At 42.0% G+C, this 18,576-nt stretch overlaps 1 long non-coding RNA gene across 1 annotated transcript; it reads left to right on the top strand.

Moving 5' to 3' along the window:
- The first annotated feature begins 2,716 nt into the window (after positions 1-2,716).
- LOC109199143 (uncharacterized) lies at positions 2,717-3,609 on the top strand. The gene is made up of 3 exons (XR_002059619.2): positions 2,717-2,766; positions 3,185-3,409; positions 3,547-3,609. It is a non-coding gene; the product is annotated as an uncharacterized LOC109199143 (long non-coding RNA).
- The last annotated feature ends 14,967 nt before the right edge of the window (positions 3,610-18,576 follow it).

Here is an 18,576-nt window from a genome sequence, read left to right on the forward strand (position 1 = left end):
TTTGTTTGAATGACGACTTGTACGACTCCACAGACAAGGTACGAAAACATGTCAGGCTACGTCAATAGCGGTTGGTCTTCAGGGTTTCTGCTCCACGGCCGTATTTCATACGGGTCCACATTTCCAATGCACACTATTTTCTGCAAGTACCGCCGCTTCGCCTCTGGACGCAATTGGTCTCTATACAGTCCATTCTCTTTTGAGCTGCTTTTAAGCATCTTTTTTGTAGTCGTCGTTCCAACACAGTGTGTTTGTTTTGATTCATTGCCCAGGAAGATGGAGCCACGCTCCCATAATACATTGTGGCGTGATCTCAACTCCAAAGCCCTATAAGCTGAAAGTAGACACAACATTTCTGGCTCCCTGATTTTATCCGAAACTAAGATAAGATGAAGAGATAAGATGAGATGAAACTTTATTAATCCCTCGGGTGGGTACCTCCGGGAAATTCAGTTTCCAGTAGCAAAGCACCGAAAGAAGTTGCATGTTACAGATACATTAAGAGGAATGAGAGTAAGGACATAAGCATAAATACACCATATATACACATATACACATATATAGATACAGAATATACAATATGGATAAATAGGATTGCTCATTTGAGTGAGTATATATATATATATATATGTATATATTGCACATTGATTATTGCACAGTCGAATATATAAAAAAACAAAAAACAAATATTACAAATATTGCACAGTGTAAAAAGGCACCTACAGCTCAGTTGTTCCTGCCCTCCCTTGTCCCCCTGTTTCTCCTCCCTCTCCCCTCCAGTGAGGAGTTAAACAGTTTGATGGCGTGTAGGACAAAGGAGTTTTTGAGTCTGTTGGTTTTTGACTTCGGGAGAAGCAACCTGTCACTGAATAGGCTCCTCTGATTGTTTACGACTGTGTGCAGAGGATGCCTGGCATTGTTCATAATGTCCATCAGTTTCTTTAGTGTCCTCTTCTCTGCCACTGTCACCAGAGTGTCCAGCTTCATGCCAACCACAGAGCTAGCCTTCCTGATTAGTTTCTCCAGCCTGGATGAGTCCTTCTTTGCTGTGCTGCTCCCCCAGCACACCACGCCATAGAAAAGTACTCCTGCAACCACCGACTGGTAAAACATCCTCAGGAGCTTCCTGCAGATGTTGAAAGTCGGCTTTGGCCTTTTTTATACAGGTGCTGCGTGTTGCACGTCCAGTCCAGTTTGTTGTCCACCCACAGCCCGAGGTACTTGTATGTGTTGACCACCTCCACCTCCTCTCCCCCTATCTGTACTGGCCGTGGATCTGGTCTGGACCTCCCGAAATCCACAACCAGTTCCTTAGTCTTTGAAGTGTTGAGTTGAAGGTGGTTTGTGTGGCTCCAAGTGACAAAGTTCCTCACCAGACTTCTGTACTCCTCTTCCTGATCATCCCAGATACACCCCATGATGGCCGTGTCGTCTGCAAACTTCTGAATATGGCATAATTCAGAGTTGTAGCAGAAGTCAGAGGTGTACAGGGTGAAGAGAAGAGGGGACAGCACAGTTCCCTGTGGTGCTCCTGTGCTGCTGACCACAGTGTCCGACGTGATGTCCTTCAGCCTGACGTACTGTGGTCTGTCAGTGAGGTAGTCGGAGATCCAAGCGACCAGGCAGGGGTCCACCTGCATCCTGTTTAGTTTCTCCTGGAGCAGACAGGGCCGGATTGTATTGAAGGCACTGGAAAAGTCAAGAAACAGGATCCTGACTGTGCCTTTACCCTTGTCCAGGTGTGAGTTGGCTCTGTGTAGGAGGTAGAGGATGGCATCCTCCACTCCGACATCTGCCTTGTAGGCGAACTGTAGTGGGTCCTGGGCATGTTGTACCTGTGGTCGGAGGAGGTTGAGGAAAAGCCGCTCTAGAGTCTTCATAAGGTGTGACGACAGTGCCACCGGTCGGAAGTCATTCAGCTCATTGGGCCGGTTCTTTTTGGGGACCGGGACGATGCAGGATGTCTTCCATAGGGCGGGCACTCTCCCCAGTCGCAGGTTGAGATTGAAGACTCGTTGTAGCGGCTCCCCCAGTTCAGCAGCACACGCCTTTAGCATCCTGGGACACACCTTGTCTGGGCCTGCTGCCTTTCTGGGGCGAAGCTTCCTCAGTTGTCTCCTGACCTGATCCACTGTGACACTGGGAGATTATTGGGAGGGGGGAGAGAGAGACAGAGAGAGGCTGTCGTGCTGTTTAGAGAGGGGTTGGAGACGGGGGGGGGGGGATGTCATAGTGTCAGGGAGGGGGGAAGCGAGGTAGGTAGGAGAGTGGGGAGAGGGCTCTGTAGTAAAGGTGAGGGTGAGGGTGGGGGGGTTGTAGGCTGGTCAAACCTGTTGAAGAAGTTGTTGAGTTCGTTTGCCTTCTCCACAGTCCCCCTACTGTGCTGTTCTTGGTGTTGTGGCCTGTGATGGTTTTCACACCATTCCAGACCTCCCTCATATAGGGCTTTGGAGTTGACGTCACTGGAGGTGGGCCACGCCCCCTTTCCGCCATGACAGTAGGCTAGACACAGGATTCAGCTTCAGCTATGGTTCGTACGTGTTGTGTTATCAGTTGCAACGTTTGATCACACGATCGTGAAGGCAAGAAGCTGGATAATGGGCTCTCTTTTCATCGTTTTCCATCCTGGAGGCAATGTGAGGGATCCCATGTATCCGATATTACTAAACAAAGACGTCAGGCTTGCATTGCAGCGGTGAGACGAGCGGATCAAGTTCTGTGCAATCCTCAGCTTTTTGTTGGTTTGTTCTCCGCATCTTCTTTCCGGTGAGTTCTAAATTAATTCATATCACTATTAAAATGCTTTTAGTGTTATTTTCAATGTGCTGAGGTCATAGATAATGAGATAAAACATGCTAATGTGTGATGCTGCAGAACCACGTCATGTCATCATGTCGACTGAGTAGCTTATGATTTAGCATTATTGCAGGCAAACCAGCATATGAAATGGATGTAACAAATCCCGACTGGGCACCAACACTGCTCATGGGCCTCTAAAAACATACTAAATTGCTCTCATTGTACACTAATCCGCACATAACTTCCAGATGAATCACACACCTGTCATGTGCACTAATTTTATCTTACAGGCTTTTATTATGCAGCTGCAGAGTCTGAAGGTTCTTATTAATAATAATAAGCATAATTCTTAAACTGGTTTGCTGTGTATGCGCTGACTCCACAGACAAAGGGCTGTATCGCGACCGATTGCGCCCAGACGCCAAGAGACGGTACTTTCAAAAAATTGCGTGCATCGGTAATGTGGACCCGTATGAAATAAGGAAGCGGAGTGGAAACCCAGACGACCTACCCTGGAGGCCCACATCCAATTCACGAACGGCTGGGTGCAAGATTTGTCCATCTTTATGCCTCCACGCTGCGACAACTGTACGTTGTCGTTAAGACAAAGGTAAGTCGGTTTGAACATGATAACTTTCTAAACAACTTCCTTGTTACAGTTTTTGATTTGCACGTACAGCCAAACCATCTATATTAGCCTTGGTTCATTACAGACCTTTTATTAAAAGTGGTTTTTGTGTGTTTCAGGTACTGCACTCACAACGACTGAATGAAACTGCACTGTGACCTCGTTGTGTGGACACAGAGAGACCTTCTGTCATACGCATCTTCCCTGATGTGGATTTCTGGGAACCACGTTTAAAGCAAGCACAAGACTTCTTTCTTAAAGTGTGTCTTCCTGAACTTGTTGGGAAATACTTCTCCAAACAATGTGCTGCTCTAAATAGCCTGTAATGTTTCATTTTGTGGTTCAAGATTGATGCCAGCTGTGTGTTGCCATGTAAATAGTTTGCATTTCATTTTTATGTACTTGCTAAGTACATGTGATAAGATCAAGAATAAAAAAAAAACATGTATACTATTCTTTTCTGTTTTATTGAAACTACTTCACACAAAGTTCAATTATTTACAATGAACTACACATGCAACACAACAGCTTTATGAATACTCAACAAGAGCAAGTTTCATTTGGCGCTGGTTTGACAACCACACTGGGGCACATATTCACCAAAACACAGCAAACCTTAACAATCTTATCAAGCAGTGTTGTGTTTATTTCTGCTCTGCCCTGTTCATTGCACACACAATGCTTCGTCTGCCCTTTAGCTTCTGTGATGCTGTCTGTCCGATCACCACTGTCCACATTTACAGGTGGTACCTCAACCTCCACTTGTCCAACACAACTGCTGTCCACAGCTATGACATTGTAATTTTGTTGTTGTTCTTCTGTCAGATCTTCATCGATTACTTCTGCACGGGGCACACCTTCAGACTCTGCAGCTGCATAAAAGCCTGTAAGATAAAATTAGTGCACATGACAGGTGTGTGATTCATCTGGAAGTTATGTGCGGATTAGTGTACAATGAGAGCAATTTAGTATGTTTTTAGAGGCCCATGAGCAGTGTTGGTGCCCAGTCGGGATTTGTTACATCCATTTCATATGCTGGTTTGCCTGCAATAATGCTAAATCATAAGCTACTCAGTCGACATGATGACATGACGTGGTTCTGCAGCATCACACATTAGCATGTTTTATCTCATTATCTATGACCCTCAGCACATTGAAAATAACACTAAAAGCATTTTAATAGTGATATGAATTAATTTAGAACTCACCGGAAAGAAGATGCAGAGACCCAACCAACAAAAAGCTGGGGATTGCACAGAACTCGATCCGCTCGTCTCACCGCTGCAATGCAAGCCTGACGTCTTTGTTTAGTAATATCGGATACATGGGATCCCTCACGTTGCCTCTAGGTTGAAAAACGATGAAAAGAGAGCCCATTATCCAGCTTCTTGCCTTCACGATCGTGTGATCAAACGTTGCAACTGATAACACAACACGTACGAACCATAGCTGAAGCTGTATCCTGTGTCTAGCCTACTGTCATGGCGGAAGGGGGCGTGGCCCACCTCCAGTGACATCACGCTCCAAAGCCCTATTGTTCCTCTCCAGCTTCTGCTCCACCTTCCTCCTGTAGGTGTCCTTTGCTTCCCTCAGGCAGCGTTTCAACTCCCGCTGTGCTGCTTTCATCTCCTCCTTCACTTTGCTCCTGAAAGCCTTCTTCTTCATGTTGAGGACAGCTTTGACTTCCTGTGTTACCCACGGTTTGTTATTAGGATAACACCCTACCGTCTTAGCAGGGGCGACCGTGTCCACACAAAAGTTGAGGTAGTCCGTCAGACAGTGTGTCGCCCCCTCTATGTCCTCACCATGTGGGCTCAGGAGCACATCCCAGTCTGTGGTGTCATAGCAGTCTCTCAGAGCATCCTCCTTTTCTGGGGTCCATCTCCTGATGGAGCGCATTGTGACAGGCTGCCTTTGGACGAGGGGTGTGTCTTGTGGCTGTAGATAAACCAGGTTGTGGTCTGACTTCCCTAGTGGGGGGAGGGGGGTGGCTCTGTATGCATCTCTCACATTAGCATACAGTAGGTCAATTGTCCTGTTGCTCCTTGTGGGACAATTCACAAACTGGTGAAAAGCAGCCAGAGTAGAATCCAGTGTGGCATGATTAAAGTCTCCAGATATAATAATGAAAGCCTCTGGGTTTTGTGTCTGCAGTCTTGCTGTTATTGTGTGTATTATCTCACAGGCAGCTGCTGCGTCGGCCCTCGGAGGGATGTAAACACACACACAGATCACATGACTAAACTCCCGAGGTAGATAATATGGCCGCAAGCTAACAGCTAGCAGCTCCAGGTCCGGACGGCATACAGATACTTTAACGGAGACGTGTCCAGGGTTGCAGTATCTGTTGTTAATGTAGACAATGAGTCCCCCACCTCTGCTTTTTCTGCTGGCCTGTGTGTCCCTATCGGCTCTCACGGATGTGAATCCACATAGATCTACGTTAGCCTGCGGTGTTAGCTCGGTTAGCCACGTCTCCGTGAAGATAAACAAACTGCACTCACGGTAGAGTCGGTGCACTGTAAAATATAACTTGTTGTTTCAACTTAAAAATATCAGGTACAGGGCTGCCTTAAAATTTTAAGTTAAGTCAAGAAATAGAGTTTGTTCTTATAACACAACCAATTGTTATCTTAATGAAAAATCACATGTTGTCTAAACTTTTGTCTTAGTTTAGTTGACTAAGGTTTGTTAGTCAGTTCAACTCCTTTAATAGTCATTTTTACTTGGGAAAACTATTTAAGCTAAATTAAAATAATCAATTGTTTAAACTCTTGTTCTAATTTAGTTGACTTGGGTTTCTTAGTTAATTCAAATGTTTTAGTAGTTCTCTCAACTTAGGAATCTATTTTAGCTTAACTTAATTTATTGATTAAGGTTTATTAATTAAGGTAGCTGTTTGAACTTTATAAATAAAATGAAACTGATTTAAAGGTTGATTGACTTGATGTAAAGATGTTTACTACACAAAAAAATAAGTTATTATTTGAGCTTTCCATCATCCATTTCAGAAAAACAAACAAACAAAAAAACCCTGTTAGGTTTATCGTAGATCGCATGTTTAAATGTCTACATTCATTTAAATTAATTTTCTGTTGTTTACACTTCAGAACCCCCCACCCACAGATTTAATTAAAATGTATCTGATGCACGAAGTTTGTTTTAAGAACATAGCAAGACAATTAACATCCAACATTAAACATTTATTGCTCCATCTTACTTCTCTGACAAACAAAATCAGAAAATCAGTGACATGCAAGTTTGATTAAATTCTGACCCAGGAGCATTTAACAATTCTTGTGAATTGTTGACAGTTGGACAACAGAACACTATGACATGAGCTCAGTTTTTCAACAGGATGAGCTAAAACTGCTGCATTAAAATTAACAACATGAAGTCTTTATTAATGTAATGTATCAACAGGATGTAACTATTATAGAACAATTATTCTTTACATTGCAAAATTTTTAAACCTCATTTGTGCACAGTCACTCCTGTTAGCATAAAATTTGAATTACTAACATAATACAAAACCTTGACTGTTAAGTGACAGTAAAGATCAGTTTATAACTAAAACTTCAATCTCTTTGTCTTTATTTATAATTACAACACATTCCACAGAACCAATTGCTGTTAAAATTAGTACTTAATGCTTCTGAAACATTTGAAAGGTATGGAAACTACAGACTTGTATGAGATACGCATTTGCAGAGTCCCCTATTATATTTTTGTTCACAAGTAAGTCTCTTAAGCCATGAGTAATTGTCTAAACTGAAATGTAAACTAGTCATTTAGTGACATACAAAAATGAAGCATGAGAACTTGAAAGTATGGAAAAAACAAACATTAAAACAAAAACTGTCTTTAACGCTAAGGCAATTGCATGCTGTGAGCATACAATTACAGTTCTACATGGTCTTCCGCAAGAGTCTGTTTCTTAGACCATGCACTAGTGAGGAACACTGCCTTCCTCCAATGTTCATGAGGACCTTCTGAATAACTTCAAAGGTGTACTTGAGTTCCTTTGGATAGTCTATGTTGAGGGCAAAAAGAAGACCCATCAGCACGGAAATGGCACTCGGGACGCCCCTCAGATTAGACAGGATTACTGCCTCCTCAAGGACAACCAACACATCAATGATGTCTTCTTCTTTCACCATCACAATGCCAACTTTCATCCCCTTGGTGAACGTGTCTTCAATATCTGTGGGCTATAAAAGGGTTCAAAGACAAAAAGAAAAAACAAACAAAAAATCATTTACAAAACTTTAAAAAAAATACACAATATCCCTTGTGCTTTATAAATCATGTCTTTCTAAAGAAGAGCCATACTGATGCCTTGGATGATGGTGATTGGCTTTGGGTAACACTTCTTAGTTGTTGAAATTTTTTCAGAATGAGATATGCACCCCCATGTTACAAATCCATTTCTTGCTTTGAACAAAGATCATGTTCATTAATAATAAAGCATGTCTTCAATTGCAGAATGTGAACAACAATTTAAATACATACTACTTATGCTAAATATTGGCTGTGCTCTGAATAAAATGTGACTGAGAATGCATGAAATGTGCAAACTGGAGCTACACTACCGTAGCAGAATGTAACTCCACAGACAATGCTTCTTTAATCAGTAACAGTTCCCCTTATATTAAACTGCATGAAAAACGAACATATAGACGTAGCTGGAATGGTTGCATAACTGGCATTGAATGACAACATCCACCTTTACCCAACTGTCCAATGACTGGGCCAGTGACTTTTAATTGTTTAAACAGTCCACAGTCCTACTCCAGGGTCGAAGACATTTCACCAAAGTATTGCCCCCGACAGCTGTAGCAGCCGCTGTAATGACTTAAATAACCTAATATGTCTGCCATTACAAATATACAGTGTGTGAGAAATCCAATGCAAAGCTGTAGGGAACAGTACAGCAGCACAAGGTCAAAGACCCTGGTGAAGACATGAATAAACACAATAAACGAACAATATCAATACTAGTTTATCAGGTAGTTTCTCTGAAAACCAGACTAAATCCAGTGTCACAGATCTCGTAATAATACATTTGTTGGCATCTACAACAATGCTCACCTCCACAGTCTTGAAAATGTGTGAGGGATCTTCCTTGAGAAAATGAGGAAGGCCTAGCAGAAGAACTGTCCTCTTCCTTTGTGTAGAGCTCTGGTCAAAGAATTGAAAAACAAAACAAAAAATGTTTTAAACAGTGTTTATGAAACACCTAGACAGCTCCAAATACACAGCTTTTTGCTACTTCATTTCATTTCATCAATATATGAGTATCAGTGGAGATAACTGGGTGAGTTACACCTGTCTTTTAATGTTCTAATATCTTATAATTTGAATCAGGCTGATCAGGACATTCAAGTAGAATATGATATCCAACCTACCACCAATACACACAGATTCTGTAAAAGTTACCACACTAAATGTCCGGTTGTGAAATATGATGACAGACTTTACTTATCAGCTTTCTTTCAATGAGTTCATCAGTTGAACTGGATAACCTAAAACTTAAACAAAGGATTAGATTTCGCAGTTGAACACTTACATCATCACCGAAGCATCTTATGAGCCTAGTTAGCCCTCCTATGCCGCTCTTGATTTTGTACAGCTCCACGAACCTCTCCATAATGGTCAAGCACAGCAAAAAGGAACCCTTTCAGGTCAACAGATGTAAGACGGGCAAATTCTGCTTCAACCTGAGCAATAGAAGAAGAGGGGTGGGGAGTACAGGCAGAATAAAAAAAAGATTCTTTGAGACCCAAATTTAAGCAAACCGTCATTTGAGGCCCATTAGAGAAAACACAAACACACAAAAGCAAACAAAGAAAAAGATGCACTTTACCTGCCGTTCAGCAAACAAGGAAGTTCAGAGAACAATAAGCTCTGTCTCAAAATCTTTTAAAGTAGAATGATTGTGAAAATGACTTATGTGATGTAAAACTTTAGTAAACGTGCGATTAAAAGAACACTGAGTAAAAGGACAAGTAACAATTTCCTTATTCCTCAGATGTTTACCTTGATGAGCAATACTGTTTTAGTCCAACTGCCTCATTAAAGTTACACAACAGGCTTTTTACATTAAAGCCAGCAAGTCCATTACATACTCCCTTTTTAGATCTGAAATACTCTGCACATTCTGTGTATATGTAGTGGACAGCAATTTACCCAAAAGAGTGCAAAGTTTGCAAGTCCACCTCATTTAAATGACAAAGACAGATGTGATCATCTAGACCTGTGAAAATAAATTAATGACAAACCTGCAGTTATGGATGTTATTACAACCACAAGAGCCTAAACAGTCTGCTCCATTGCTTTTGTTAATGAATCATTTGTTGGTAGCACGTCTGAATATTTAGTTTATGCCACCTGCATGTGATCATCAATAGTGCCATATTACTTCTTAAGAAGTACCCTGACACTACAATCTTTATATCATTTGTTCTACAGAGCTATTAAGTTACAATATAATCTGTGGTGTTTCCAGTATGACAAAATGCACAAATTGTAACTTACCATTTGACTCCACTGACAAAAAAAAATCCCCAGCATCAAGTTTGGCTTCACAGACCTAAAATAAGTAAAATAAAAATATATGTTATAATTATATTGTTTTTGCCATTTATTCATGTTTGCTAATTTTCTGACATATAAACAATGTTAGTTTTGTTACAATACAGGGAATGCAGTTATTTAAAAGGTAAATTATGCAGAAAAAAAAAAAAAAAAAAAAAAACCTGCAGTATACCATGCCAAAAATCAGTGTCTCTGATGCCAATTATTTTATCACTACAGCTCTTTTAGTATGGAAACTCACACAATCTAGTCATACTGATCACAAGAGTTCAAAAATAAGTTAAAATAGTGAGCTGTTGTTAAGCATAAAGCATTTCAGGGTAACAAATAACTGCACAATAGAATTAAAGCAAAAAATAAACACACTGGAGGACTATCTGATAAAAACTAATATAATGCTGGTTTGTAGACCATATTTTGTCTCAGTCCTCAGTGCACTCTTGCAGCTTAGCATGCAGCAGTTAATAACAACTTAAGTGATTACAGAGGGGTAAACAGATGACAACAAGCATCGGAGTCCTGCCAAAAAAGTTCTTTTTGAACCCAGTCAGTTATTGGAAATATTGCCAAAACGAACTTCCACCAAAATACAACAGCCTGTGAACTTGAAAGAAATTTACAAGTACAGAGACAATATGAAATAAGCTTTATTAATTAGCTGAGTTAGCTTGCTAATATCGCAACAGTGGTTGAGTGCACAACCTTACAGCTAGCAGCACAATACTTGTGATTTGGTCAGTGCCACATTAAACCCATAAAAAAGGCCATATGTCAGTTTATTAGGTCAAGTTTGGTCATGACACACAAGCTGGACCTTGTCGGCTAAAGTTACATTAGCTAAAGCAAACATTTCGGTAAAAGAGAAACACACACATCATGCCATAAATTCAAAACATGTTCCAACTTTTGTAGCTCTCTTTCCTTATAGTTATAACCAATGTTACTCACCTTGAAAGCATATTCCAAAGAAGACGATTAGAAAATGTCCAAGTAAAGTGAGCATGTCGTTAACCGCCAATTCCCCATGATGCACCTCGGTAGCAGTCACGTGAGGCAGTTTTGAATCCTGCTGTGCTCAACTTACCCACACTGTCAAGTTCACATAAGTTGCTGATTTAGCTGGACATGAGTTTTCAAGTTAGCTTTTTTTGGTGTAATTGGGACGTTTTTAACTTGTAATTCTATGTTATAACAACAACTTCAGTCATCTATCGTCAAACTGATATAGAATAATATGTTGAAATAACAAACATCTAGAATTACATTTTACAGTGTGGTTGTTCAGAGCAGCCAGTTCATCAATCTTATTCTGTAACGAGTTCACGTTGCCCATGATCACTGTTGGGATCGATGGTTTGAATCGCCTCCGGTGATCCGCTTTCCTCGCTCCAGCCTTGCAGCCTCTGTAGCTCCTCTTTATCTCAGCCGGGATGTTGTGTCTCATGCCGGTCTGTGCCTTTGTGTTAAGTGCCAGCAGCTCTGCTCTTGAGTAGATGAAGGAGCTGGTTCCAGAAGTTTTAAAAAGTGTGTTATCCATAGTATATCTAAGAGGTAGAAAGTAAAGAGACTAAAGGAAGGTAAGAAAAGTTTGAAAGACTAGTCTAGCACAGTTTAAAGTTAAGAAACAAGTACGGTGTTGCTGAGCTACATGGAAAGGCTGCCGTCACTCCAGCGCCATCTTGAACTGTACATTAATGAGTTTTTTTTACTTTTATTCAAATGCGACCGTCAAAAGATCGAATAGAAGAAAATTCATTCACTCTTAACTTATACTAATCGTGATTCAGGCCAGTGCAGTGCATGAACTTATATGCCTTCTCCGGTCAATTCTACAGTGACCCCTAGAAACAAAGCATGTACAAACTCCAAAACACGTACAAACTCCAAAAAGCTTCGGAGTTTGTACGTTGTTTACAGTTTGTACATGCTTTGTCTCTAGGGGCCACCGTACAATTCCGCTGAGCTGAAATGTAATTTCCAGCTCTACTGTACGAGACTTAAGAATGGTTACCTGGATGTACCACTGTGAGAGGGGTGCTACGGAATAGTCCAAGTGATCGCTGCTTTAATTTCGCGGTCAACTATGCATAAATGGCATTTCGACATGATTTTTTTAAGCCGGTAAACTGTTTTTAGATCAGAAATCTTTGGTAACAAAAGAACATTCAATCTACATTCTAGCTACATTCCTGCACTTATTTCCTACATTTGGGTTAAAACAGTATTTAATGTTGTTTCAACATTGACATTTTAATCCTGACCATAACAAAGGTCCAGATGAATAATCAATATCACTTCAATGTCATCTTGCTATCTAGGGTCCCTTCGGAGTCAAGTGTTCATGTTTTTAGACTCTCCCACACAGACACTGGATGTCTCCTTCCGTGTCAAACATGAAGAAGGATTCTACATGGTGTATGCTAGTTCCGGGAATATGAAATGTTTTGAGTGTGGACCATAAGAAAATAATGTGCCCTCATAGACAGCTTGCAGCGTGTGGAAGGGATTAGGGGGCGGCAAGCGCTAAATGGAGCTGTGCCTCCAGCACGTGGTGAAACTGTCCTTTCTGGAGAGGATGCTGCGCCTCCTGTGCGAGGTGAAGTCGTTGTTTCTCCTGCAGACGCTTTGGCTTTGGTGTAGAGTGAGGTAAGTGGTTGCATGACTACAACTAAGTCGAAAGAGAGGGTGGAGGCTGAACCTGCGGTCAGTACAACACAGAATGGGGAGGACATGAGTGTGATTCTGACTCTGATAATGTTTCTGTAGCAGACAGTGTCTCTCAAAATCAGATTTGTATTCTTGGTTGCTTTTCTGTATGACACCTTTGGTAAAAAACGTGAATGTTGGGGAGTATTTTCCTTCCCAACAGTCATAGCTGACCGAAATTCATTCGGTCAGCTATGACTCTTTAGAAAGTTGTGGGGTTGGACTTACTGGATGGTAAAAAGCGTTATTGCCTTAAGGAACATGTTACTGGTCTGAGTAAACAGTTAAAGCGTCTGAATAGATAGAGAAAATACAGTTTTCAAAATAAAACGTCATGATCATACAACACTGGGTGTTTCATCTCTGCTGGGTTTTTCTGTTTGCTTTCTTGATGGCTTCCTCTTATGTGCAGGGGTTGAGGGTGGCCTCCTTGAATGTGAATGGGTGCAGGGATGCAAATAAGAGAGCCTTATGAGCAGAAGTAATCAAGCAGAAGAGACTAGATATAGCCTTTCTCCAAGAAACATACTGACAACACAAATGAAATAGACTGGGGTCTGTGGTGGGGAGGGCAGCAGTTTCTTAGCCACAGGACAAATTTTAGTGCAGGAGTTGCTATTTTATTTTCTCCTTCTCTAAATGCAAAAATTACTTTAAGCATGAAGATGGTAAAGTGCAGAGCCCTTATGGTGAAAGCTGAAATAGACGGTTTTATTTTTACTTTTGTTAATGTCTATGCACCAACCTTAGGGTCTGAGTGTGAGATTTTGTTTAAAAGTTAAGAACAAGTGTCCCATCCATCTGTGTTGTTTTGGGTGAGGACTGGAATTGTTGTCTTGACTTTACTTTGGATAGGACTGGGGCGGAGCTGCATCTTCAGTCGTCTTCTGCTTTATCAGATGTCCTACCTTGCAATCGGAAGGTTGCAGGTTCGAGCCCCGGCTCGGACAGTCTCGGTCGTTGTGTCCTTGGGCAAGACACTTCACCCGTTGCCTACTGGTTGTGGTCAGAGGGCCCGGTGGCGCCAGTGTACGGCAGCCTCGCCTCTGTCAGTGCGCCCCAGGGTGGCTGTGGCTACAACATAGCTTACCATTACCAGTGTGTGAATGTGTGTGTGAATGGGTGAATGACTGGATATGTAAAGCGCTTTGGGGTCCTTAGGGACTAGAAACGCGCTATATAAATACAGGCCATTTACCATTTACCAAAAATTAATTTCGTTAATGCGTGGAGGATGACACATCCTTCAGTCAGGCAGTATACCTGGGTGAAAGTGACTGATGGCAGAGTTAGTGCAGCGGAGTGTGGGGGCCTCCCTGCTGCTGCGGAGTCGGGGCAGTCTGCTTCTCTCCACCGCAGGGAAAAGGGTAACACCACCTGGGTCTGGGCACAAAGGTACCTAGACCTGGGGCTTAGAGTACGCTTGGGGAGTGTGATTGTGTGTACAGCATCTCTTTATGTCTGTCTCTACGTTGGTTGAGTGTGGAGTAATTGCAATCGAGAGCATGAGGGTGGGAATGGATGTTTGTATCTGTGCGTGCCTTTATGTCTGTGTCTATATGTCAGGTTGGGTATCAGACGCAACCTCTCTGGGGACATCTCAGGCCCTACAATGTTTGGAGGCCTATCTCCCCCCACCACTTCCCCTGCTGGTGGCGGACGCCCTCAGACATCGGTGCACTGGTGGTTCTCTGTGTCCGGGGGTGGGCGCCCAGGTACACACCGGCTCACTTCTTGGCGGCTGCTTATCGGGGCTTGGAGCCTGGGGCTCGCTCAGGCCACTTCGGAGGTGGGGTGCCCTCGGCCTCTCGGCCTGGGCTCGGTCACTCTGGCACAGCTGGCTGCCGGCGGAGCTCACGGGCACGTCACTGCAACCCCCCCTGGCCTCTGCTCCGCGGCTGCTGAGTGACCCCTCATCTGGGACTCTCCTCAGCTCTTTCTGGGACAGTGGCGCGGCTGCCCCTCTGTTGGTCTTCCTTGGTCTCTTGTGTTCCGGGGGCCTCTGGATGTCCGGAGTTTTGATCTCCTCCACACCTGCTTCATGCCCTGGAGGACGGGGCAGTGGCCCCCCACACCCTCTAGCAGAACATTACATGAAGGAACCTTTTAAGAAATCAAGCGCGTCCATGCTCACAGGTGTACACACGGGTGATCACACACACAAACTACACCCTTTTTGGCACACTGTGCGCTGTCAATCTTACGTGCTGCACAATAATGTTTAACATTTAGTATTTACTGCCATATTCCCATATATCATTGTGATGTTGTTTATTCTATTACTCTTGTTTTCTTCTGCTTGTTTTCTTTTTTTCTTTCTCAACAGGTGATCCAGGTGGTCAATATGTATTCTTTTTTTTTTTTGTCTGCTTATTCTGTTTGTTTTTGTTTTTTGCCCTTTTTCCCCGTCCTTCTTCCCCGCTGTCTTTCTTTCCCTCCTTCATTCTCCCCTTTCTTTCCCCCAGTAAAGTCTGTCCCGCATACAACAAATGAAAATAAAATAAACAATTAAAGGTGAATCAAATAGACCATTACGGCAAGGCTGGGATGGTCCATTTGGTAAAGTAAATCCATTGGGCATCCTTCTTTGCCTTTAGACAATAATTCTAATGGCAAAAGATCCAAACGGGACAGGCAAAAAAAAAAAAAAAAAAAGAGTTAGTGCAGCGGGATTAGGCAGGTTTTATGTGTCTGTTTAATTTACAAATTGTTGGCTGTCAGTGTTTTCCTGTTGTCTTTACAGATCATCACTTAGTTTTAATGGAGATGCGGCGGCCCTGTATCTTCCTGTGGTGGAAGGGGGACAAAGCCTACTAGATGTTTTGTCCAGAACTGCAACTTTTAGACTACAGATGGCGCAGAGGCTGCTGTATGGCTGTGGTTACAGCTGGCTGACTTCTGCACTTGCTTCTTAGGAGAACGGGCTGGCTTGGATTGAATGAACAACTCTTTCTTCTGAAAGTGGATCAAGTGGATCTGTCTGGACGTGTACCTTTTTTACAGCTCAGTGGTTAACACCTGGTGGACATTGAAGGTTGCATGTACCCCTGACCCCAGACTTGGGATGTGGCTTTTTGAGGACCCGCTGTTTTTTAATGACTTTTTTCCCGGCACTATGTTTTCTTCTGCTACAATTAGGAGCAAGTTTGTGGAGGCTGGCATTATCAAACTGGGTCATCTTACAAGGATGTCAATGGGTGGTGGTGTCACAGGCATTAAGTCCTCCAGAGTGCTGGGGAGAATTATGGAGGAAATTTGGCAATTTCTGTCACCATCACTGAGAGACTTTGCTGGAGACCGTGTCCTAGCTGATCAATAGGCAGATGAAAGCGAATATGTTTTTCCTTCATTGATGGCCAGTCCTGCTTTTGAGGAGCAGCCTGAGGAGAGTGGCCTACTTCTGTCCCTGGGAACACCAGGGCTAGATGTTTTCAGCTCTTGTGGGAAGAAGCAGCTATATTATAGCTGTGTTACGGTGCTGAATTTCCGCTCTTTGGTTGGAATCAGGGAAGCAAAAAGCTGAAGTTTTTTGCTTCAGCTTCTACCCCTAAAGGCAGGTGGAGGGTCTTGTATAAGCCTCCTGTTGAAAAGCAGATGGTTGACCTCCAGTGGAGGATTGTAGATGGAGCAATAGCCACGTACAGACACAGAGCCCACCTGGACCCAAGCACTGGGGAGGGATGTCTTTTTTGTACAGAAAGGGAGACGCTGGAGCACTTAGTGGTCTGTTGTCCGCTGCTAGTGGGTTGATTTTCTGTATTGCAGAAGTGGGTGGAATCTCTGGGGGAGAAATTCTCTGTACCTTTTTTTGTTTTTGGACCTAAGTATTCACTGAAGAAAGAACGGACCTTGGTTCTGTTTCATTTTTTGTTTGGTACAGCCAAGCTGGCAATATGGAAGACTAGGAAGAACCGCATGCTAGGTCAGGGTTGGACTGATGTTGTGCAGAGTTTAAAGGGATTGTTGGCATCCTGTCTGAGAGTAGAGCATGCTTTTTACTCTCTGACTAATAATTTGGACTCCTTTGAAACTTTGTGGGGGATTTTGTGTTCAGTAGGAGCAGATGGGACACTTGTTCTTAACTTTTAAGTGTGTGTGCTTGGGTACCTTAGTTAATGGTTAGTGGACAATGAATGTTACTGACTACGTGGTAGCATTTTGTGTTAGTTTTTTTTTTTTAATGTGGTGTAAATAAAGTTGTGTGAAAAGTCAAGTCTCTCTCTCTCTCTCTCTCGCTATATATATATATATATTTATTTATATACACCAGATCAGATGAGTAACAGATTAAAGAGGGTTCACACATTTTTTTCTCAGTGTTTTTAATTGAAGATAATTAATCAACCGATTCGCACTACAACCTGGTTTGCCTCTTATGTGTAGTTATTTTTATTTAATTTAATAACTGTACAGTACTCTGTTTATAGTAACCATTGTCCTTAATGTAAATATGTAAAAAAAAATTGTGTATGTTTCTGTTCTGTGTCCTGTGTACTGTTTATTTGTATATGTGTCTTTTGGCTGCTGTTACAACCAAATTTCCCCTTGTGGGACAATTAAAGGATTGTTCTATTCTATTCTATATTTGCCCAAAGTGTTCCAGTGGCCAAGGTGACTATAGTTACACAAATAAAAGATAAAATACACCACCCCATCATTTCAGAGGCATTTAAATAAATTGAATTTATTTCCTAAGCAAAAACAAAAGCAGTTTATGCCAACAGAACATGATAACACAAGCCAAATATTACTCTCTAAAACATCATGTTCCAAACGATGTGAGATGAGTGAATAAATCACTATTTAATAGTTTATTTGTTAGAAACAAGAATGAAAGTTACAAATGTATTGTGCACGACATGCATTAAAATGTGGTGACAGAGCAGGTGCAGATGCATTACAAGTTAATCTGGTTGTAAGCTATGGCAGTTTGCCACAGGTGGTGCTGGTGGACTGGAGTCCATTTGAGTGCAGAAAAGGCAAACTGCACATTTTAGTTGTGAGCTTGAACTCTAATATCACATCACAGTAATAACATGTGGAGCAAACGAGGATTAAGGAAAGAAGATTCTCCAGACTGTTAACTTTCACAGGACTGGTGTGGTGACCTTGCAGTTTTCTTACATATGGGAGTATCACCAGATAAAATGGTTTTTAATATTTTTTTGGTCAAGAACAAACCAACCCCAAAAATGTGGTTGAGTGTTTGCAGTTCATGATTTACAAAGACTATTGCTCTGATCTAACAACAAACAGCAAACAGGAGTGCACACAAAACCACACTCTAATGGAAGGAGCTATAGATATAAACAAATATGGGACGTGATCATGGATCATAATAAAGTCTTCCTGAAAACAGATGAGAAATCTAGAGTCAAAAGTTGTGTATAATTTTTCCATTGGTTTATTTTTCAGAGGCAACCATATTTGAACTGAACTAAAGAAGAAGGTAACATGACAATAACAATAACAGCGGACGTATAGTTATATTTGTAGGGTATACAGCTGTGACATACCTACAGCAAAGATTTACTATAGAAGCATAAACCCCTTCTTAGACCCAAGCCAGGGTGAAAGCCTGTACAGTACAGTTTATCTGATGTCCACTTCTCCAAAACAGAGTCCATCCCTGCAGAAGCATCTTAGAGAGAATTCATCTATCTGGATACCTGATGTGACCTCTTTCACTGACAGATACCAGTGTCGGTTGTGCTACCCAAAACTTAAACTTGACCTCTGTACTGTTTATGTGCTTCTGGTGTATTTTGGAATATTTTTACTGCTGTGCAGTTGATTGTACAACTGCACAGCAGTTAAAAATGTTGATTTTCTATCACATTTATGAC

This window comes from Oreochromis niloticus, linkage group LG3, assembly GCF_001858045.2.
Source record: "Oreochromis niloticus isolate F11D_XX linkage group LG3, O_niloticus_UMD_NMBU, whole genome shotgun sequence".
Classification (NCBI taxonomy): Eukaryota; Metazoa; Chordata; class Actinopteri; order Cichliformes; family Cichlidae; genus Oreochromis; species Oreochromis niloticus.